This window comes from Poeciliopsis prolifica, unplaced genomic scaffold (assembly GCF_027474105.1).
Source record: "Poeciliopsis prolifica strain line A6 unplaced genomic scaffold, Auburn_PproV2 SCAFFOLD021, whole genome shotgun sequence".
In the NCBI taxonomy this organism is placed as follows: Eukaryota; Metazoa; Chordata; class Actinopteri; order Cyprinodontiformes; family Poeciliidae; genus Poeciliopsis; species Poeciliopsis prolifica.
In genome coordinates, this window is record NW_026562396.1 from 3,864,200 (window position 1) to 3,888,014 (window position 23,815).

A 23,815-nucleotide genomic window follows, 5' to 3' on the forward strand; every position below is an offset into this window, starting at 1 on the left:
AGTCACAATGTCATCGTTTTAGACATGGCACATGGGAACAAAGCATAATACCTCAAATATATGTGACATGTCACACAGCCTTATATTCAGGCTACATTACTGCTCATCCAGTGCAATAAATACATTGTTTTTCCAACTCAACTATAAAGCATTTGAAAAAAATTTGGTTTTCAATGCTGACTAAATTTATTTGAGCAGTCCTACATGGCACTGGGCTTGACTTGATTGAGATTAAGGCATTTAGACTTCAGGGCATCCAAAATTAGTTTTTCTTATGTCTTTTCTCTGGAATCACTTTGGACTCTCCAGTGCTCACTTGCACCACAAGACGGTGCAGGAGTTGATGTTCTACAGGATAAGTTGAACTACTGCAGTCTGCATCTCTGAACCTCCTGTCAACGTTTCTTAACAACCTCCTGTCTAAGAAAAAGACAACAGTCTGATGTAGACATCGTCTTCAAAAACTTGTAGTTTATTAATTTCTTGTTTTGAAACTGTCCAGGTCTCAGATTTGTAAAGGAAAATCGGCAATGTCAGATTGCAGAAGACGGCAAAACTTTGGGTGAGAGGAAGGCTGCAGTTCCTCTACATTTACCAATGCAGGGACACAAATGCTGAGGATACGTTCAGCAGAGTGTCAGCTGTTGAAGCTACTTTATGTTTTACTTCATGTACTTTTTTATTTTCAGCCAAGTTATTTAAACTCTGGGGCGTGTTTGATCTGGTTGGTGAACTTTCAGAGTTGTTACAACTTTCATCTTCTATGCACTGAGTTCATAACTTCGGGAGGTGTAGACAATATCAGTAGGCAAAAATAGAACCGTCATCAGCAAAAATAAAAATATGAATTTATTTGCATTACCTCTTCTACCTTTAAATATCTTTCACATTCTTGTGTTGAAATGATTTCAATGTCATTCAATTTTATTTAATAATTTTTGAATAGATGTCCAGAAAATGTGTTAATTACAGTCATCTTTACCTAGTAATTTTCATTTGAATAACACGAAGAGGGGAGAAAAAAAAAGCAGGAATTACAGGCAAAGCTATTATTATTTCATACTTCAGGCATGCTTGCACATGGGCAATGTGCAATCTAACTGCTGTAACGTCTGCCTGGATTGTCTTGTTTGGGTTTCCTAATCTACCACCACTGCTTCCTCAGATGAACAGATGTTGACTTTACTGTTCAGATACATAGAGCAGCTCACTGACATCTGCACAGTGGTAAACACATGGGTCATAATTTTGTACCAACCACAAAGCAAAGAAAGGAAGAAAGAAAGAGAGAAAGAAGAACAAAAGAGAGAAAGAAAGAAAGAAAGAAAGAAAGAAAGAAAGAAAGAAAGGAAGAAAGAATGAAAGAATGAAAGAAAGAAAGATGTAAAGAAAGAAAGAAAGATGAAAAGAAAGAAAGAAAGATGAAAAGAAGAAAGAAAGAAACACTTTGCTTTGAAAACTCTATTTGCTGTAGGAGAATGGATAACAAGTGTACTCTGGAAATATACATATTGAGATTAGACTAAAATCTATTTCACTTTAATATTTGATGCCCTGTTAGAGGAGCGACACCACTGAGGTGTTTGTCTCTGTTGTCTCCGCTGATCTCTAGCACACCGGTGCCTGTGGGAGTGAGTTAGGCGAGACTTGGCTGCAGACATTTTCCTGAAGCCCCTTGAACAAAACAGGCAAGTCTTGACAGTCTGTCCGCCACCAAGTCGTCACACAATCAGTTGCAGGAAACCAATCCCTAAATAGCTGTGATTCATCTCTTCATCACACACAATGCCAGTACACAGTGCACAAAGAAGCTCTCTCTGCCTCTCTCTTTCTCTCCCTCTGTCTTACCCTATCTGTCTCAACCCCCCCTCCCATCCAACCCCAGCCCCAGTGTGGTCTCTCATGCTGCTTAAAAATAAGTGCTTCTCCCAGCTTTCTTTGCCCTGTGATTTACTGGCAGTGTCTAACTGCAGGGCAGCATCTTTTATCGTTACATGATCTGGGGCTGAAAGCTGACAAAATGGAATCTCTGTGCAAGTACTTTTGTGTGCGAGAAAGTGTATGTTCGGGGCAAAAGAAGGGGAGCGTAGAGGAGGAATAAAGAACTTGTGTGAGAAACGTTTGTCTAAGTGCAATCCAAATCCTCCCAGGCTCCTGGTGCTGTGTTGCTTGAATGTATGTGTGTGTTTGTCATTCTGCTAAATGGTTTCTTCCTTGACTTGATGGAGCTAGTGCCATCTCCAGGGACCGCGTTACCACCATGCGCTGAAGTAAAGCGCTTTGAGACCAGCGAAAAGCTCCGAGCATTAGTGCGATCCATTTGTGAGAGGTAGAAAATATATAAAATACCAGGCCTGATTGTGTGCTTCTTTCTTTAGTATGTGCGTATGCATGTTTTTCAGTTGCCATTATATCTTTTCTTTTCTTTTACTGGCAGGGAGCCTATAGCCATATTAAGCAATCCACATTTATTTCTTCCTTTTCTTTGCCACATGAATCTGTAAATAGCCAACTTGGCCTTGTTTGTATCTGTTTGCAGTTTCATTTGATGGCAGTATCAGTAGCATATGTGGCCACATTATCACCAGTGCGGACAATTAGGCCAACACAGGAGTACACAATAGGTTCAGAGTATCATTACAGCCTTGATGGACCGTCACGATGACGTGTGAAGGTCAGGGTAGCCATGACCAGCACAGCTGTCACATCTACTATCAGAAGCCTCTTAGCTAAGTGGCCTTCCAGAACACTCAGCGCAAAACATAGCCAACTGGGAAGAGAAGGGCCAGAGCCAATGGAACAGGCCTATAACCCCTGCTGGGTTTGTATCATGACATTATTACACTGCACTGTGAGCAATACCCCAAGATGGGGTGAAGAGGCGAATCAGAGCTATTTTGGCATACATGGCGCAGAAACCGTTGGCTTTGCATGCAGTGAACAACTTTATGACGCCTATTGGTACTGGCTCAGAAAATTTAGCTCAACACTCATCAAAGCAGCCATTTTTTAAATGATGAGCAGCTCTGCCGAACAAGAGAGAAAAAAAAAAGGATATAGTGGAGCTGTGGAGAGCAGATGTGAATCCACTTTGATTTCAGCCCCTGTGTGTGTGGAGCTTCTATTAAATGGATCTGCTGTCTCCTTGATCAAGGGAGTCAATAAAGGGCCAGTCCTGTCAAACCCTCAGGGGCGAGAGTGTATGCACATATGTGTCCGTGTGCGGGAGTGCGCGCGCGTCAGTGTGTTATGGGCGGATTTTGAAGTACTCTGACAGGTGAGTGATTGAGTACTTTCATTTCCCTCCAGCGACAACAAGACATCCACACACACACACACACACGCACACATACGTGACACGCACACACACACACACAGAATGGAGGTTGCAGAGGGAGGGGAGCTGTTGTTTCTTAAAGGATGCTGCTTCTGCCTGCATGCTTAAATTAGCTCTAAATGTTTGGATTACACATGGGAGCTCTCACACAGGATTTAGCAACCGTAGCCTAGAGTCCAGAGATGTTTCCGTCTACATGCACACACACAAAGAAAACATGTCCTCAAACAGATCACAAACACAAGTCACCTTAGACAACACAACTTCAGTTCATCCGATGTAATCTAACGATGGGAGAGATGCTGGGGATTAAAGTGGTACCAAATGGACAAAACACACAATGTCATCCATCAGATTTTCAATATAGCTAAACTCTCCTTGTTTCACTTCACAAGAGTGCTGTCTTGGCTTCTGTTGGTGGGGGGAGGATATAGTATGCAAACGGACACAGAAGGAGGGAGAAAAAAGGAGGAGAAAGAGAGAAGGGGAATGAGGGGAGGTCAGCACCCCCAGTCTCACATAAAGGCCCTTTCCCTCCCTTCTGCCTCAGCTTTCGAAGCCCCTGCCAGGATCGAGAGGCGTCTCACGTTACAGCTGTCTCTCAGTGTCATCGTTCAGAAAGAGCGAGCACAAGCGCAACAGAGAGACAGACAGCAAGGCAGAAGGACAGCCAGACAGACATACAGAGAGGGAGAAGGCAGCACAATGCCAGAGACGGAGCGGGGCTAAGCTTTCAGAGCTGGACAGGAGAAAAACAACAGCAAGCAGCAGGTTCGACTGGACGAGGAAAGCCTCGCGCTTAGGTCGCCTGCTGGTGTATTTAATAAGTAATGTTCATGCAATCCACATTTCCACTACAACGCAGAAGCATTTTGAAATCACTGAGATGTGCTGTGACCTTTTCAGGACAGATTATTTCGAAATAGAGTTTAAACAGAGCTGGTCGGACCATTTCCTCTTTGCCACCTGGTGCTAACTGAAGACTGAAAATTTCCCAAGAAGAAAAAGGGGAAATATTCTTGATACATTGCTTTGCATGCACTGAGACTGGAGAAATCGAAAGGCAATGTACTTACAGAGAGAGATAAGAGTTACTGTAAAAGCATGTGCTCACAGGGCTTGTGTGGATTAAACACTGCAAGTTGCCTCTCTACACATGAGTATCCTTTTTTAACCTTAATATGCTAAAAACAGCAGCTTGTCCCAGGCACAGTCATGACTAATCCACTGACTACCGACAAATCAGCACGAATAATACAAACAAGGTAGGGCCATGTTAGTGAATAGTGAGTTGGGTTGAATTGAGAATCAAAACACATCTCCAACTGAAACTTTTATAGATGCAAAGCTGTGAGTTTACGCGGCTAATAAACCGGAACGTGATTTTATCACCATGGTTCACATGATGGTTCCGAGCAGCTACACCTATTGCAGTTTAAAACTGTGTGTGCTTTTACCCTTGTCCTTTTCTAGGGTGTTACGTAGGAGTTAAATATTTTAAATTCTGGCTTAGCTTGAAGCAAGCTTTGCCAGCGCAGCTAAAATAAAAAGCCTTTGTGGCAGCAGTGACCAGATTTTTAATGCTGAAGAAGATCAATAAACGGGGGCTGTCGAGGTGCAATCTCGTGCATTTGTGTGTATCTGTGTGAGTGTATAAATGGGTGTGTGTTTCCTGTCCCTATGCATAAATGCCAGTGTTCTGACAGCAATGTGTGTGTCAAGGTTTATGTGTGCATTTGTTAAAGCCAAGCGAAGCTTGCAAGCGTGCCTGCCTGCATCAACTTATTCTATAGTTCCATCAAGAACCCCACTGACCCAAGAGGAACACCAGTAGAGAAACCAATATCTTTCCCATTCCGCCATTCAAAACCTCCTTCCTATTTCTTTTCCATTCATTTCCTCTCCTATTCGAGCACAGCCAGAGCGAGAGTATCCTGGAGAAATGTATATTTACAGGCCCCCTCTACAGATTGAGAATGTCACAGTGTGGTAAACGTCAAACTATGTAGCAGACCTTGATGCTTGTAATCACGTTTCTGTGGCCAGATCAGACAGATAACGCAAAAGACGCCGGTAAACATCTTGTGTGGTTTTTCACAGGAAAACTAAACCAACACCTTCAGGTTTCTGCCGTTTCAGCTTCGTCCAGCTGCTTCTCTTAACACTGAGACAATAAATGACTGTCTTTCGTGAAGCAAAATGCCAGTGACGTGGAAACACTTTCATAATGTTGCCATGTCATGTCGGTGTTACGTTTCACTCAGACCACATTAAATGGATGCCTCCAGCTCACCCACGGTGCGGCAACTTAAACATGAATATGCAACAGAAACATACTGAATAATGAGGACCAGCATGCTCGCTGTTCTACGGCTCCACAAAACATGAAGCACATTTGTATTTTCACCTCCACCCCAATGTACAAAACAAAAACAGCCCTGAAGTGGGAAAAAAAATCATCAGGACCTTTTGAGACTTCATTATAAGAAACTAGCACGGACTTTCCAAACGAGGTATCTCTTTGGAGGAGGAAGAAAAAAAATAGTAAAAAAAAATCAACCTTTTCACCTTGCTGGTGGAAAAGCAGGCATCCCAACGAGACGGAGAATGTGCAAACAACCTTGACTTTCATCAAGGAAATTCTCACATTGAATGATAAATAGATGCCCACGGGACGAACAGCAAAGAAGCAGCTTATCGCCTTTCCCTCCCAAATTTGGCCGCTCTGTGTTCTGTCTCCGGAAAGTCAATGCAGGGTGACCCCCTTGCACTTTCCACCGCTTATTGTTCGGTAATTAATCCACCATATGTAATCCGTGCAGAAATGCAGAGAAAACCGAGTGAGTGTTGATTTGTTTAGTCTTAATTAACAGTGGAGATTGTTTACTTGCTCCTACAACAGGAGGCATATGTGCCCCATCTCATTAGCCAGGCTTTCAAACTGGAGCTACACTTTCTCGGTGCACAGATGGGTACAAACAGTGGCGGTCAGAGATAGCCACAATATTTGAAAAGGCTGGCGTTAAAAGCAGCTGTCACCAAGAATGCACTTTAGACAATTATTTGAGTACTCTGATGATTATCAGGAGATTCAGCGAGCAGGCAGTGTTACCAAAATAGAAAGGTAACATGAGGTTAGTCAGATCATCTGAGATCTAACTAACTTTCCAGCAGGGAGGATGTCAACATGCAAAGCCCTGTGAATGTGTATGTTAGCAAGCCTAACACATGCAGCACACAGCAAATGACAAAGATAGACGCACAGAAATGCGACTTGAATCGGTAACATAAAACATCATCAAACTCATAAGTTTTTAGTTTATTGGAAGAAACTGTACTTTTCCACAAAGTGCCAATCAGCTGTTAGAGAATTAATCCATACCTCTATCGCATCTGTTGTAGTCATCAATTTTCTGACATGCCATTTCAACTGTCCTTATTGTTTTCTGAACGCACGCTTGCGCTTGCATTTGTAAACGACATCCGGATGGCGAGAGATGAAGAAATCTGACCAGAACTCTGTCTAACACGAGTTTCTTGAGTCATTTGGTTAACAATAAGCAGATATCCACTTCCTCTCTAAATTTCGCAGCTCTGAATCACAACTAACATACACAGATTTGGCGATGCAACCAGATGGCTTTTATTCTCGATAGATTATTTGCAACGTCTCATTAATCAGTGACTAAATATAACATAAAAGCATTGGGGCCATGGATTTTTTTTAAAGGCAGAGAAGGGCGACATGACAAACAGAAAAACATGGTTATATTAATAGTAATATTTCTGAGCTTGTATTGATTGTGATTAGCCTACATTTTCCTCTCTGTTCTTTATTTTTCTCTTTTTATCATCACAAAAATGTCCTTGGGGTTTAATAGCTTGCTGATAGTCGCAAGTCAGAAAACAAGTGGATTTGCAGTTGTTTCCCTCGATGTTAAGCATTTGAACACTGAAGGGACATGTCCACAGCAAGACATGTAACATTAATATGTGTCTTTGGTTTAATTAGTAACAAATCATAGTACAAAGTGCTGATAAATAGTCTGTAGCTGCAACTTTCACAATGTTTTATATGCAAGCAGGCTTGAGGTCAGTATCCAGTATGGCTACCAGGCCACCTTGTATACTGAACAGTGAGATGATCTCAGATTTGCTGGTAGGAATTTTGACTTCAAAGCGCATTCTTCTTGTTTTTAGTTATAGGAGCTCAGAAAATCTTGAAGCTGGGTGTGAAGAGAATGGGCAATTATTAAATGACACCTAAAACATCATAGTACTGCAACCAGAGTCTTTTCCAGTTCCAATATTGCACACGTTGAATTTGTCAATTGTGATTCAACGTATTGTGCAACTCGAGGCTAGACTTTATCACAGAGCAAGATGCAGAGTTTGAATGTTTGTATGCGTGTGTACAGATGCAAACACAATGTTTTCTTTCTTTATTGATTGGCCCTTTAACGACCTTAACCAAACCACAGACCTTATGTCACAAAGAAATACAAGACACAATTTAACAATAATGTAAAGTTATATAGTGGGTTATGAACCTAATTAATGTGAGGCTTATTGTAAGGAATTGGGATCAAATTAAAATACTCTCAAATCCCCATTTGACAATACTGACATAAAAAGGTTAAGTTTATATAGTTACTATATACTGTAATTGATGTAGTAGTGGTCATTGATGCAGATGCACTCAAACATGGCTTAATCAGTGGTTAAGGTTTTACGACCTTCTTTTTCCCCTGTTATCAGTCGAAATGACAGTAAGGCTTTAGATCCATTTCACAAATGGATTTTATTTGTTCTTAAATCTCAGCAACGGGGGAAACCAGTTTAATCTATAAGATACACTTAGTTATGCTCAAACGGATGGATGACATTATCTGATGTTTTCAGGTAAAGTGCAAGGTTAAAATGTTTTAATTATGAAAGTATAGCAAACGATGCCTCAAACTGATTTTCACTATGCTGTATTATAGACACCTAATAAACCCCCACTTTAGTTCTCTTTTAAAAGAAGATAAACTGAGGGGTTCCTCTATAGAAAAAAGAACTTATATTCAATAGTAGAGGATTAAAGAGAATTCAAGCCTGTGTGCACATGGGATTGCCTTCTCAAAAGCTGTCCAAGTTCTGTCAGATTCAGCACCCCTACACATAGAGCTCGTGAACCTAATTTCACCTAATCAGCTTAGTCAACAGCAACCGTTTGCTGTGATTCTAGTAGACATGCAAATGGGGCTTAACAATGTCTATCCTTAATTCCTAAATGTTCAAGTCAAGCGGAAGTCTCCCTTCATCTCCTCAAAAACAACAGTTCCAATTTTACAGAGAGAACAAGAAGAAAAGCGAAAATAAAACTCCAGCAGAGAGTTGACTTTTTTTTTCCTTGGCCTGGTGAGGAAGGATCTCTCTCTGATTTGACTGTGCTTGAGGTAGCACAGTGTGCTTTCATTTCAAACCAACATCGCAAACTAACTCTGACAGATTTGTTCCCCTTTTTCACTTTTTGCTCTTGTTCAATCTCTCTTAATTATGAGAAAACACACTGCGCAAATATATTAGCACTTCTTGCAGGTCTGTGTGCTCAGCTGCAGCCCTTGCGCACGCATACAAGTGTACATCAAAACACACAAACATTCAAACAGATCTCCCCAAAATTAAAATTGCTAAAAGAGGTAGTTGCACGAGAGATGGGAAAGTTGAAGACACCGTTCCGTTTCAATTCACGGATACCACTAATGGCTTCTTAGCAGCTCTATGAAATCAAGCAGCTGTCATGTCGATGCATCAGCAGCGGAGAGAGGAACGAGAGCCATTCCCCATAAGGACAGAGGCACCGCGCCTTCATGTTTGGCTAAACATCTGCTCCTCTGCACTCAGGCTTCGCAGCAATAAACGGGCAAACAAAAGAGGTGGGAGGTGAAATGATCAGATTTTCCATTTCAAAGCATTTGTTCTGTGTGTTTTCATCCCTCCTCCTCCTATTTCCCTGCTTATAGGACACAGAGAAGATGGTGAGATCAGGCTCTACCTTAGGGGAGGGCTTAAGCTCATGCGTGAGGCAAAATGACGGAAAATAAATAGGACAAGTGTCCTGTCTGGAAAACGTGTAAACAAGTACCAAGGCATCGAAAGAGGCTGTTACAATGAGCAGACGTGTACAGTTAGAAGTGGTTGATTTTTAATTAAAAATAAAATATTAAGCTATTACCTAATTGGTCATTTGTTAAAAATAAATAAATAAATAAAAAAGGCGTTAAATGTATTTTTATTTCAAAGGAAATGTGATCAAAGTGATGTTTATTCAGGATCTAACATCAAGTGTTTTATTTTGACTCTTAATTGCATTCTTGGTAATTAAGGCTAACATCAGTCCTTCCTTTCCTCCTTCCTTCCTTCCTTACTCCGTTCATTCATGTTTAGCTGCAAACACGAGCCACGGTTAATATAAGTGGGGAAAAAAACTAAACAAAACAAGTTTTTAGTTTAAAACTGAAGGAATTCATTTATTTGACATAACCGTGTCACGCTGTGACATTATTCAGATTCCACAGCCATATCTTGCAAATCTTGACAGAAAACACGTAACTTCGTATTTTGTTTATAAATGAACGTTTCCCGAAAACGAGCTTCTAAATGATGTCTTCCGGAGCATTTAACGTTACAAATGTCTTTCAAAAGCGACTTAATAAAACCCTTTACTCTTGTCTCTCTCTCACTCTCGCTTCTCTACAGCGCGTCAGAAACTTTGGTAAAACTTAAGAGAAAAAAAAAAACATGGATCCATTTCCTACTAAAGTAGTCAAAAGTGTTTGTATGTGTGTAGAAAGAGAGAGAGAGGGGGGGGGGATGAAAGGCAGGGGGTGCTTGAGGGACGAATTTAAAACAACCAAGATGGCGAGAGGCTTGTTGTTTTGGAAGGGGCAGGGGGAAAAAAATGGAGGATATTGTAATATACACAAAGGGATAAATTTCAACAACTCGGCCAGGCGGCTGCTAGCTCGCCTGCACGCCTCGGTTTGAGGAAGCGACCGCGATTAGCAAAGCAGCCCGGCGAAGCCTGGCCAACCAGCACGGGGGGGAAAAAAGCCTCAAACTCCCGACCCGCTCGGGGCAGAGAAACGAGTAATACACGTCTAAACTTAACCCAAACCGATGTGGATGCTTATAAATTCGTCGCAAATTGTTTTCCTGTTTTTATTTTCGAGTCGAGGGACTGTTAAAAGTGGATGGATTTTTTTTAAAGGACGGACAGCGAGGACCAACGGCAGTCCAGTCAGTTACCCCCCTCCGTCTCTCGCTCTCTCTCTCTCTCTCGCTCTACGTTATTTCTGACGGTTACAGCTCAAAAATACGCACCAAAAATACCCCGAACGGCTCGTTTAAAACGGTCGATAAAAACCCAGAGACAACGCAAAGGCTTAAAAAGTTTTAAATCACAAACGATTAAAACTAGTTACCACACGGGAGCGAACGGTGCGCGAGAGAAGGAAGAAAGGGAAGAAGGACACAAAGACGATTCCCACTATCAGGTCACCCACTCGGGGAGGCAAAAAATAAATAGAATAAAAAACCTCACTTCGTTTTCAGATTAAAGAGGAAAAGAAAAAACAAAACAAACTTCAACCAAATGTACCGCTAACGACTACCGGACACGCCGACCGAACGAATTAGGTTCGCAACAAGACAACAAAGTATCCACAAAAGCAGAAAACAAGCGAAGAAATTAGAAACCGAAGCCAGCTCTCAGAGCGGAGCTCACCGCTTGTTTCGGTGACGGTCTCTGAAAACAGCGTCAGGAAAATAAAAAAATAAAAAAAACGCACTTACCTTTTTTTAGTTTCGACACTTTACTTATTTCCAGCGTGCGGCTTCTTTAGATCAACTAACTCTTCGGTTTGCTCTTCTTGTCGCCTCTCTTGTGTCTTTTTTCCCCTTCCTTGGTCGGTTTTGGTTATGAAAGAGGTCGGGGACGAATGATAAAGAAGGGAATTGGGCAGTAATTGAGTCTCGGTGTGTGAGTGTGTGTGTGTGTGTTAGTTACTAACAGCAGATTGAAGGAGACTCTTCTCAAGGTTTATTCAGCTCCACTTCAAGGAACCGACCTGACGTCAGCTCACTACTGCCACACAAAGAAAACTTATTATTTGTGCAGCGGCCGTAGTGGAGGAGCGGATACAGTAATTGACCGTTATTACTTTAAATGCGACATTATCATTTTGCAGCACGGCTCCCGGCTGAGATGTGGCGGCGACTTTTATTTATGAATGTTGTTCTGTGGCGCATCTCATTCCCCTGGCTGTTGTAAACAAATAGAGAATAGCTACAAATAGAATAGATGTTACAACTTTTTTTTTAAGCACATGTAATTAAAATGATTAGATTTAAAATAAATAAATAAACTTTAAAAAAAAAAATTCTCCAAATAATACTTAGAGCAAATAAAAATAAAAAAAAAGCTTTGGAACTTGAGTTTGATTCTTTTTCAAATGATTTTATTGTGGTTGTAAAAGTTTTTAGTGTCACATTATATCTGTTTTTATGCTCCAGTTGAATAGGTGTCTTTGGTGTTTTAATAAAAGCAATGTTGAATAAAACATCAATGCACCTATCTATCTATCTATCTATCTATCTATCTATCTATCTATCTATCTATCTATCTATCTATCTATCTATCTATCTATCTATCTATCTATCTATCTATCTATCTATCTATCTATCTATCTATCTATCTATCTATCTATCTATCTATCTATCTATCTATCTATCTATCTATCTATCTATCTATCTATCTATCTATATCTATCTCATGATGTGTGATCAAACAAATACATGGGTCTCACAGTGGCTCCAAATTAAAGGGCACTTTGTGAAACAAAACCAGAAATGGGCCAGCTCCTCCTCGGGACAGGATCAATACATTGCCTGGCAAAGACGGCCATCTGTGCCTAATTGTATGCTTTACCTCCTCTTCTGAACGCACAATAAGCAACAGGCTGAACGCAGGCCCTCTGACCCAGACTGGCTTTCCAGACGGGGGAAGATTATTTCATTCAACTGGAAAACAACAAGGGGGTGGGGTAGTTGCTGTGTAGGGTAAGGGGGGTATAATTTTTTTTTTTTTTTTTTTTTTTTTTTTGCAGATGGAGTGGGCAACTGTTCCTATACGCCCCACCCTGACGAGGATGGGTCACAGAACTTGAGCCAACTGGTGCATTGCTCTCTCTCTCTCTCTCTCTCTCTCTCTCTCTCTCTCTCTCTCTCTCTCTCTCTCTCTCTCTCTCTCTCTCTCTCTCTTTCTCTCTCTCTCTCTGTCTCTCTGTCTCTTTGTCGGTCACATCACAGCGCTGGGTGTATTCATTTTAACAGGTATCATAGTGGATTAACAAACTGTCCACTGTTAGTTTATGGGTAACCTCATAAATCTTGCGTTGTTAGCAGACTGTTGCTTTACAGGCACATTTACGCTAATGCTTTATAATCATTTCAGATGAACATAAATGAAGGCTCCCTGTTTTTTTTCCTCCCCTCTGTCTTCCTCTCTGCCGTTATGTCACAACATCCAAAAGTGTCGCCACACTTTTCTGAAGCTGTTGCAACAATTGCAGAGCTCTTGCTCAGAAATCTTTCACTTTTTTTTTTTTTATCTCTAAGATAAAAAAAAAAAGAAGAAGAAGTAAGAAGTGAAAGGTAGCGTTGTGGTGCAAAAGTCTGATAAAACATTCATAATCACCAGAGTTTGGCGGACGGACACGGACGGAACCCCTCATTCAGCTTTTGATGCGCAGTTAAAGCCATTTCATACTCTTGCTCTCTGCGTTTCGTTGGTCATTGATTTTTCTCTCCGTCGTCCTTCCATTACCTGTTGAGATGGTGGGTGGTGGGGGGATGGAGGCCGTGGAGTGGGAGGTGGTGGGGGGACTTGCTCTTCTTCAAACACACAAAAACCCACAACAGTCCTCTCTATCTGTCTCTGTAGCCACTGGCACCCTGGTGTATTTCTCCATCTCCTCCTCCTCCTCCTCTTGTGGCGGGGATGACAGGCTATGAGGAATGACAGTGGCTCTGTTTGTCATACAGTAGCAGCAAGAAGCAAGGATTTTTAATTGCATTGGAGAATCTTCATTAAAGAGAGCACATGGGGGCGGAAAGTGGGGGAAGAGGGCTGCATGGGGCTGTGTCGGGGGGCACTCTGAGCATCGTCATTAGGAGAAGGCGCTGGTAGCGGAGAAGGGTGGGCCCTCTTTGCATGCACACTGAGAATGCCTGCCGTACCTCGGTCATTTGTAACATAATAAGTGCCAGCACAATGACTGCAATGCGAGAAAGCACACCACAGGGAAGAGAAGGGGGAAGGGAGACAGCATGTCTGTCTAAAGGAGGCACTTTTTTTTTGTCTTGATTAGAAAGTATAATGAGCCACTAAAGAAACTAAGGGGGGGTGTAGGGGGGTGAAGGATCTCTCCTGAGACTGATGGAAAACAAATTAATCTGGTGATTTAAATTTAATTATTATTTTTCTATTAGTCCACCATGCAAAGACAGCCATCAGAAGAGAGGAGCTGTGCTTGCATTTATTGATTTTTGCCCAGACACATTCAGGGAATACAGATTCATCTGCTCCCTTCCCCACACAATCCGCTACGTGGGATTCCATTAACACGAGAAGCTTCCAGCAACTCCGAGATGTTTAATTTGAACACCATAAATGGGGCCTAAAATAGCATTCAAGCACAAGAAAGTGGCCTAAGGATGTCTTCCTATAAAATTGAATTAGTCGTCACTTATTGTTGTGTCCAACATAACAAGTATTAAATAAACACCCAATGAATTAAATGAAGACTGGGGCTCTTCAGTATGGAACGAGTCACATACCGTCCGTTGTTCCTCTCTGCTTTTGATGCCTTACACTCTTATTGACTCAGATTTAGTCTTTTATTTTGGATTTAATGCAAAAAAAAAAAAAGAAAAGAAAAACCCTGCAGCTGGACTGCGCCGTAATTGTTCTGCCCATCCACTCGTCGCCACATCCTTTCAGTCTTGAATGCAACGCCTTATGAGATGTAATGATTTAAAAAGTCAATGATTTGAACTGACTGTGTGTGATTAAAGCACGAGGGACCAATTTGCGGCAGCTATATGTAGAACATCGGTGAGCCTCAAGTAACTCGGATCCTCTTGCTGACATAAAATTCGGCAATTATGCCAGATGAACGGCTTTATTGATTCACTTCCTCCTACCTCCTCGTGAAAATGGTTCATCGCTGAGATTCTGGAAGCCTAACTATGCCTAATGGCATATGGGATCCGTGTGACAGTGAGATATGCATTGATCCGTGACCTTTGACCCAAGAGACATCCACAGGAAAACTGTTACAAGTGGGTTGGGTTGTTGTTTTTCTTTTTTTTTTGTGACGCCATGGTTTCCATCCACCCTAATATATCTGGCTTGCGATTCATTGTCAGCTTGTGGATTTCTCGCAGTAAACGCACACAGAGCTCAATAGTTATTCAAAAGATCAGCCAGAAAATGTTTGGCTTGCAAGGTTGACTAATAAACCCTCTGCTCAGTCGAAATGAATGCACTTGCAGAGTGTTTATTGTGGTGAATGTAACTGAGCAGAACCCTCTGCTGCATGATGTAATACACAGAAGGGAGAAATCATCATAATAGCAGAGTAGTAGAGTGACTCATTCGCTGATGAGGTACAGTCACACTGTCATTCAACGAGGAGATGCAGTGGAAGCCCGATGGAGAGAGAGAGAGAAAGGAAGACAGGGAGAGCATTAGCATGTTCCTTTTTTCTGGGAACGAGGAGTCATTTGTGCCAGGAAAGTGGAGAAACAACCTCTCGGCCCCGCAGTGATGCATCCCTCCATGAAGAATGAGATCACAAGCAAATGTCATCCCAACCTGAGTCGAGCCAAATGACCTTGAATCGGATAAAAAATAAATAAATGATAAAATGAAACATCTTCACCCACGTCAGTGTGTACACGAGTCGCACAAAATGTCAGCAGATTTTCCATTCGCTGAATCTGCTCCTAAGTGCAGGGGTTTAGCCAAGGTACTCAACCTAGTATTTTCCCTCAAGTCCTCGAGAATGCAGGCGGCAGCGCCCGGCGGAACTGTTGGTTACACCTACCTGTAGTTAGCCGTGCGCATAGAGCTAAAGTTCAATTACCACAAAGTGAAGTGGCACAACACTCCCCCCACTCTGAGGGGAGCAACAAAGGTTTAAGAGAGAGCAGATGTGTGTACGAAATTAACTTCACTTCCCTTCTGTGACTCTACAATTTCACTTGTTTGTTGCGTTCAGCGCAGATGAAGCTTGGGGGATTTTTCAAAGGAAACTACTTTCACACTTGAAATACTTTTGAGCTTCAGTGCATGTTTCCCAGCTTACATAGCTGTGTTCACATAACAGATATATCTCTGAGAGCACACTACGTATTGATAGATACGGCGAATTTGTTGCCCTGTTATCAAAGCTGGCCTTTTGCTGTTTTTTTTTGTTTTGTTTTTTTTCTCACTCTTCTCCGTCTGACACAACCGTCGTTGTATCATTTATTATGACAGTGCAGATTTAACCCAGCTTGCCTGCTGTATAATTCTCTCACTGCAAAGTTTGCACAGCCTAATAGACAAATAATGCTGTTTGAATAATGAATGGTTAAAAATGAAGCACTGTTCTAATCCGCAGAGACTCATTCCTTTTTATTAACTCACCCACTAGTGACTTGTAAGTCAACTGTAAGCCTACCTTTTATTAAATTCCACTCAAATGCTAATCCACACGAGGCTCTTACACTAAAAGACGTCTTAGCTGGTGAAATCAGCATCAGAAATCTAAGAGTTTGGCTTCTGCAGGTGAACACTTTTCAGCCAGTGTTTTTTTTACAAGTTTGATTTAGTGGAGTTCCCCCAATAAACTGCTTAGCGCCAAGAAATAGAAGTCCTCAAGCACCAGAGGTCCTGAAAGTGAAACTGCCATCTAACTTAAAATGAGTTGTAATTTTTATGAGCATATCTGATTTCTGGCGTAAACGGGAATAGTCCTCAAGCACAAAAAATTGGGGTTCAATTGAGAGATTTTTGGCCCTCCGATAAAACATTTTAAAGTGACAGTTTTGTAAGCGTTGTGTTACCTAATTTACAGTCAAACACAAGCAGTTTTTCTATTTGTTGTAGTGATAAAGAGGCCTTTTTAAAACTGATTTCTCATTTGCCAAAACAATGGCTCTAGAAAAGCGTAAGCTCACAATGTCAAATGCCAGTGTCTTTCTTTAAATAATGGGACATTTATTATGTACAATACACCTTAAAAACACAAAACAAATCAGTGAGAAGGAGAAAAAGTCGCACATTAAGCTGGTTTTGCAGGTGCACACACCCTGAAACCTTTTGGTTTGAATTCAGCATTCAGTCATTCAAGGAGGAAAATGCCAACATTCTGCATCTTGACTCCGCGATATTTGCCAACTCTACGCTGCAACGGTGCTCCAAATTCAACAGGCTGTGAGGACATCTCCAGGCTGCGGCCCTCTCCACGTGACTTCGCATTCTGGTCTTTGGCTCCTTACTTTAGTTTCTCTCTTTATGGAGTCAACTTTATGTGGATTGTTTTCAGACCAATGGTGAAAAGATGTCTAGCAAAAAGTTAAAATCGTTCTACAAAATAAAAAAATAGACAATTGGAACTGTTCATGATCACTAAAAAAAGAAACATCAAAAGTCGGGAATGATCAGGAGGAAAGTACCACTGCTGTGATTCACGGTGGATATTCTGTTCTTTTAGTGATTCTCACTGTTTGCATGCCAAACATACCTTTCAAAGTCATTGCCCAGAATTTCAAGTTTAATTCCATCAAACTCTAACACATTCTTCTATTTCTTTTTTTTAAAAGCTGTTTTTTTTCTTCTTTTTTTAAAGGTCTAAACATTTTCTTTGGTAGAAATGGCTTTTTGCCTCACAGCACTACTCCTTAGACTAAAAATATGAAGAACACAGATCATTGTTGACACATGGAGTGCTTGTCAGAAATTCTTGCAGCTCCTTCAGTTTTGCTTCCGTCCTCCTGGTAGTCACCCTGAACTAGTTCATATATGTTTTCTTTTTACAACATCAGAGAACTGTCAATTGTTTTGTAAAATCATATTTTTCCCCCAGATTTCCCCATTCATGGATGACTCTGTTCAGTGTACCGTGTTTGTAAATAATGCAGTAAAACTTTCTGCACTCTTCTCCTGGCAAAGCCTTTGCGTAATGGAAAACATCTGATCCTTTTCAACGCGTCTGCAAACTGAAGTGGCTCTAACTGCAGGATGCGTATGCGAAAGAATCAAGAGAATCCAGCTTGGACAACTGAACATTATCGCAGATTACCCAGATTAAATGTAATGGATGGCGGGTGTGAACGCAGGAAGAGTGAATGCTGAAAATAAATCAGAAGGTGCTTCAGGAAAGTGTTATTTTGAGGGTGTGGACACCTACGCCACCAGGTTACTGCCTGTTTTTATTTATTTTCTGCACTCCCCCATCTAAAAAGCTTGTTTGCTTTTGGGTTGAAGTAAATGTCACACGACATGTGAAACAGGTTTAGAAATGATTTATGTTAGGTTCATTGTCTGACATGACAAAAAAACCCTGTACTTTACTTGAGCCACTAACTTTCTGATAGCAACATAACCTCTTTTGTTGAGTCAGAAAATGACTGCCGCAGAGCAGGAGTGCTGTTGAAACAGCTAATGGTCTGAGATTGTTGTTTGGTTTTTTTTCTTTTTAACTTTGCAGTTTGCTAGTTTCTTGTTTGCATCAGAAATTTTATAATATTCATAATTTTACATAAATAACGAAAATAGAAAAGAAATCCTCGCTTTACAACTGCAGCTAATAGGGTCTTTTAAAAAGGATTGTTTGTTTAGATGTTGCTAATTTTTTTTTTTTTTAATGTCACAGCTCAGCTGTTGCTCTGAATAAATATTTTATGGAGAAAAAAAATTAGATTCATAATCACATGTTTATTGTTCTCATTGAGCTGAAACTTTTAATGTCTCTTTTCAATGTTCTTCTCCATGCAGGAGAAATTACACCAAAGCCAAAACGTCTTACAGGCAAGATAAAAGAAGATGCACCACCTCTAAGTTTACACTTATTGGCCAGCATTTATTGGCGTTCCTATTAAAGATCGTTAAAATGCCTTAAAATAAATCCATCTTCTATTACAGTAGCATAGTCTCACCATGAAACATTGGCGTTCATGCTCTACATTTTCAGTCGATCAGAGTGACTCTGCGCTTTCACTTAGTATTCTTCCTGTTTTCTTGTTGCTGAAATATGACTTGGCATTGAGGCCTTTTTTCACTGACACCCAGGTAAAGCAGATTTGTGTTGGGCTCAGCATTTTTGAAAATGGCTTCAAGAAAATAGTTGTCCACCCACACTTGCACAGACCTACAGTTGCGGCTGCAGGTTTATTAAAAAATTTAGAACAACTGGAACTATGAAGGTGCCCTACATGTGGGGACTATTGTCTTTGACGCTGCCTTTTGGAGTTTGAAAGTGTTTAATAATGATGAATAAAGGGCAGTAGAGGATCATGAAATAACAACTGTAGATGTGTCAAATAAGAATGAATGCTAAATAATGACAGAGAGGAATATTATACACATGAAGGGCAATTTTAGAACCTGATGAAGACCTGAATATTTATGTATGAAAGAATTGATGAAGGATGCATTTGCTTTTGCAGGTTTTTGAAACGCTTGTGAAAACACACTGCAGGAGAACTATTCTCTTGACGATTTTCATTAGTTTCAAATTTTAGGCCTTTGCTTCAGTTCATTTGACATTCAAAAATAATAATTGTATCTGCTCTAAGGATAATTTGTATTATTTCACGTTAGAGCAACTTAAACTCAAACAGAACATGCATAGGTAATTAAACTGCTAAAATATTAAAAACCATGTCCCTCTGTAAATGTGTGCAGACTCATCTCTACACTTCACAGAATAAAAAAAAACATCTTTGGGCGAACATTGAAATGATCATACGTGATGTTCAAAGTTTACCTTTTTATCTCACTGCGAATATAAAGACACACTTGCATGGAGGAAAACATGCATAAAATGTGTTCGAATGCTCAAAATGCCACCTTTGGTCTAATTATAGCTGTCTCATTTAAATGCAGAAGAAATGCTCATGCATACCATATGAGTTATTTTCAGACAAGCCTTACAAGCATCCCAAATCCACCCATTTGAAAAGTCTTCATCTTTATTGTAGAGATCTGTTTGAATTGCACGTGAATGTTTTAAAATGTATGCAAAAAGAAACCCCCTGCAGACATTAAGTCCACAGAAGTATTGCTGAACAGCAGCAGTGCTCCATTTTAATTAGCAAATGGATAAAATAGGAGAAAGAGTGTGGGACTGAAGTTTCTGGGGGGAAGGGGGGGGGGGGGTTTAGACTTGAAGATCGTGAAATGCCTTGTATTCATTTTAAAATGCTTTGGTCACTTTGCGAAACAACAATTCCCCGTGCAGGACAAAAAAAACAACAACAACAACAACAAAAATCCCCAGAGGTTTTGTGTAATCTACGATTGCTCTAAATGAGAGTGGATGCAGATGTGTTCTAGCTGAGGAACAGAGAATACATCAAGAATTTACAACCATGTCCATAAAAATGAAATAAAATCGAACAAACACAGACGTTTATAGATTACAACTGCAGCGACAGTTATCTTCAAATTTTTGAGACGTCTCCTGAAGACATGTAAGTCCTGCACTGCAAAATAAAAATACCCTAGTTTAACTAATTAAACAAAACATGATAAAATATTTAATCTTAAATGACCTCAAACAGGAAAGGCTAAATCAGATGTTCAGAAAAGGTAATATCTGTCTGTCTATACTAGGTAGGTATTTATAAAAAGACAAATGGAATTTGATTTTTTTTTAAAAATGTACTTGAGTTATGAAAAAAAATTTGTTCCACCATATAAATATTTTTGTCATGTTTTGCCTGAAACAAATCTTAGTCTCATAACTCACTGACTCGTCCCCCTTTCGTCGATAAAAATCTCAATTTAAAGACTGTCAACTCAAGCAACTCCTTCTCTGTTCACTTTTCTTGTGTTCTGAACTGTTGAACACGAAAACAGCTGGAGAACATCTTGTTTGGTGAGAGGGACCACAACCAGAGAGAACCGCATCACTTCCCTTTTAACCTACCAGATCACAGGGAAAGCCTGCGCTGCCTCTTTCGCAATTAAAATCGGTGCTTCAGGCCCAGGCTCTGACGTGACAGCACACACACCTTGTCAAGTCTGAAGAAGGGGGCAACATCTGTCAGTCCAATTCTTCAACTGTGTGTGTCTGCAAGTTTCGATATGAAAAACACGAGTCAGTGAACCAGAAAAAAACACGGCGCCCGGATGACAACCTGCAAACTCTTCTCATCTAACCCTCCTCCAGGAAGATAATTGCTCAAATGGACTATGGGTGCCATAGCTATGTAGGTGTGTTTGGTCTTGAGACTGTTTTAAGAGCGACGTGAGCAGGCCTTGCGTTAATTAACTCTGGCAGGCCCGTGTTCCTCCTGGCAGTACGCAGGCAGACATTCTTGCCTGGCTGCCCTCAGTGACGCCTGGTCAAAAATAGGGCACCACGGTAATGATCACAATGGTGACATCATCTTTGCCTTCGACGTGCTCTCTGCTCGGTGCTCGTCTGAACAAAGAGCAGCAGGCGTGCAGGGGAGGGAGGCAGATGTCACTTCGTGTCTGGGGAACATTAAGACCCAACAAATGTTCTTTGAATCCTTGGAAGATCCTTTTAAGGGTTTTGCATGTGCTAAAAAGAAAGAAGGAAAGAAAACAAAAGCTCCTAATTGCTTTAAAGGCAATTAATTAGAAATGAGCTTCTCTTTAGTTTGGATTCAATTGTTTTTAAATGACGCATAAGATTTGAACAGCTCAGGTAAAATGCCTGCAGCTGAGGAATGTGCATGGTGAGAGACGAGTGTCCGCAAATAGCTCACAAGCTTGTTTAGATGGTGGCCCTCCAACATGTGATCTAAAGTGTTAACACATGTGGCCTTTTTTTTTTTTCTTTTTTTTTTTTTTTACAGCATTGTTACTGATCTGTTCAGATGGAGGCCCTCAAGTCTCGAAGCAGACTTCCCACACAGACGCACGGAGCAGTGGCAAGGACTTCTTTTCATTGTAAATGGATAAATGATTGACATTCAGTTTCTGTATTCAGGAGATCGTTAGGAGTTTTACAACACAAATCTGAAGATTTCCGGAATCTCACAGTTCGTGAAGTCAATCGACGAAGCCCAACACAATTTGTGCGAGATGGCAGCAGATAATCTATGTGGGCTTGACTCCACTCTGATGTTTGGTTCTTTGAATCTGTTTTACCTAGCCTAAATAAATCCCACAGGAATGTTTGCTTGCATGCAGTCCTTCCTTGGAAGTCTCTCTACTTCAAAACACTGAGTTTGTCATGCAGTTCTCCCCCCTCTGAAATCCAGTAGAAATCTGTAAAAGAGCGAGAGAGAGAAAGAGAGAGGAAGAGAGAGGAAGGGAGAAGCAGAGGAAAGGGATTCTCAAGACCTGGACGAGCCGTGGGAAAAGAGGGGTCTTGTAGAGGAACAGCAGAAATGTCTCAGGACATTCCTTTGTGATTACACAGCGCTACACAAATCCAGACATTCTTGTACTCATTCCGCGTCTTATGGCTCGAGTTAAAGTCTCATTTGTGAACTCGTAAACATCCGTGTGTCTTTACTTGTGCAGATGTTGTTGGGAGGTTTTTTTTTTTTTTAACTTCTATTTAGGTCTATTTAAAGTTGAATAAACACAGCCTCAAGGAAACCTGAGGGTAGAAGACTAAGATCAATTTGCAATAATTATGTATTTCCTTTTTCCGAGCCGGGGAACTTTGATGTTGGACCACACCATCCTTTACAGCTGGAATAAAGGAAAGAGAGAGAGAAAAAAACCACATAGCTCAAAGAGGCAGGCGAGTATCATATCCACAGGACCAACACAAGAAGATTCAAACAAGAGGAGGGCACTGTGTGCAAATCTCAGGTTACACGCCCGACATCTCTGAAGAGTCAGCTGCCCCCAGTGGGAAGAGGCATGTTCCTCCCTTGTTGCAGCCACCATGAATGAGAAATGGCTCCAAGGAATGCTCCATTATCGTCCTATCTGAGGAACTGGGGGAGGGAAGGGAAGCTTGTAGTCGCCCTTCATTTAGCTGCGTGCAGAATCATGTGTTTGCAGGAGGAACGGGGGTGGGGGTTTTGAGGAGTGGGCACTGGCCTGCAGACCCGCAACTGAGCCGAGCAGCCTCCTCCCCAGCTCACCAGACCTTGCACTTCCTCATTTGTCTAGGTCATACGTCCTTTTTGTCAGCAATTAATCTGCAGCTCCACCCTCCTATATTTACCCCCTTTCGCTCGCGGTTTCTCCTTCACCTCTTGTTCTCCTGGCCTTGGCTGGATTTACTCTTGGTTTGATCACTGTTCGCTGTTGTATCCCAGCCACTAATAATGGATGGCTGGCCACTTTAGATGCTACGTTTGAGCCGTGCACGAGGAGCATGCTGTTGACCTTCACGTTATTATGCATCCGCTGTGCAACAATGCTCCCTCTCTGCTCCAAATTGACCTTCCAGGACCACCTCCCCACACACACACACATGCACACTTTCCCTCCTTCTACCTCACACACACTTAACATGAATTCACTGTGTGTGATTATTAATCTTATTTGAAGAGAAAAAAAATCACAGCTTTAAAGCCGAATGTGGGGAGGAGGGTAAAATAAACTGTATGTATTTTCCCTGATCAATATCTCTTGGGATCTGCTAAATTAGATGCAAGTCAAACTTAAGTAAATCATAAAGAAAGAAAAAAAATGTTCCTAATCCTGGATTTACAGTGCTGATGCCTTTCAGAGCAATTACACAAATCAATCTAATTAAACCTGTTGAAACTGGTTTTAATTGCCTCCCTGATTAAACAAACAGCAAGTTATAGCATGCAAATAACAATGCAGATCAAAAAGCTGCGCAGGCATGAAACCGTAAACTTCAGCGCCCCTTAGTGGTCATTAGCTTCCTATGACTTATCTAATGACGTCAGCCCTGGACAGTGCACTCACACTCATGCTCACATTCCCACTGTGACTGTGTGTAAGTGTGTGTGTGTGGGGGTGTGTGTGTGTGCGTGTGTGTGTGTGCTTCCACCACTCATGTTGTGGGAACATAAATCAGTTTCCAGAGTCAGACTGTGGGGGATAAGTAGTGTTTACAGGGGTAAGAAAGGTCTCAAAGATATATATGTTGGCTGATGTGGGCTCTTCTTGTGTGATGGAAACATGACTGCGCATAATGCATCTGGTAATTTTCATGCAAAGAGCGATTAACATGAACTTACACCAGTAGATAT

General features: G+C 41.1%; 1 protein-coding gene across 8 annotated transcripts in view; it reads right to left on the bottom strand.

The window, feature by feature from the left end:
- baz2ba (bromodomain adjacent to zinc finger domain, 2Ba) overlaps nucleotides 1-11,505 on the bottom strand; it is a 75,313-nt gene extending 63,808 nt beyond the window's left edge. For 2 of the 8 annotated variants that reach the window (XM_055044752.1, XM_055044749.1), the window contains exon 1: nucleotides 11,177-11,505. The gene's annotated coding sequence lies outside the window, so the exon portion shown is untranslated. The remainder of the gene's footprint in view (nucleotides 1-11,176) is intronic. The other 6 variants (XM_055044754.1, XM_055044750.1, XM_055044756.1 and 3 more) reach the window with 3 other exon arrangements.
- Nucleotides 11,506-23,815: the final 12,310 nt, after the last annotated feature.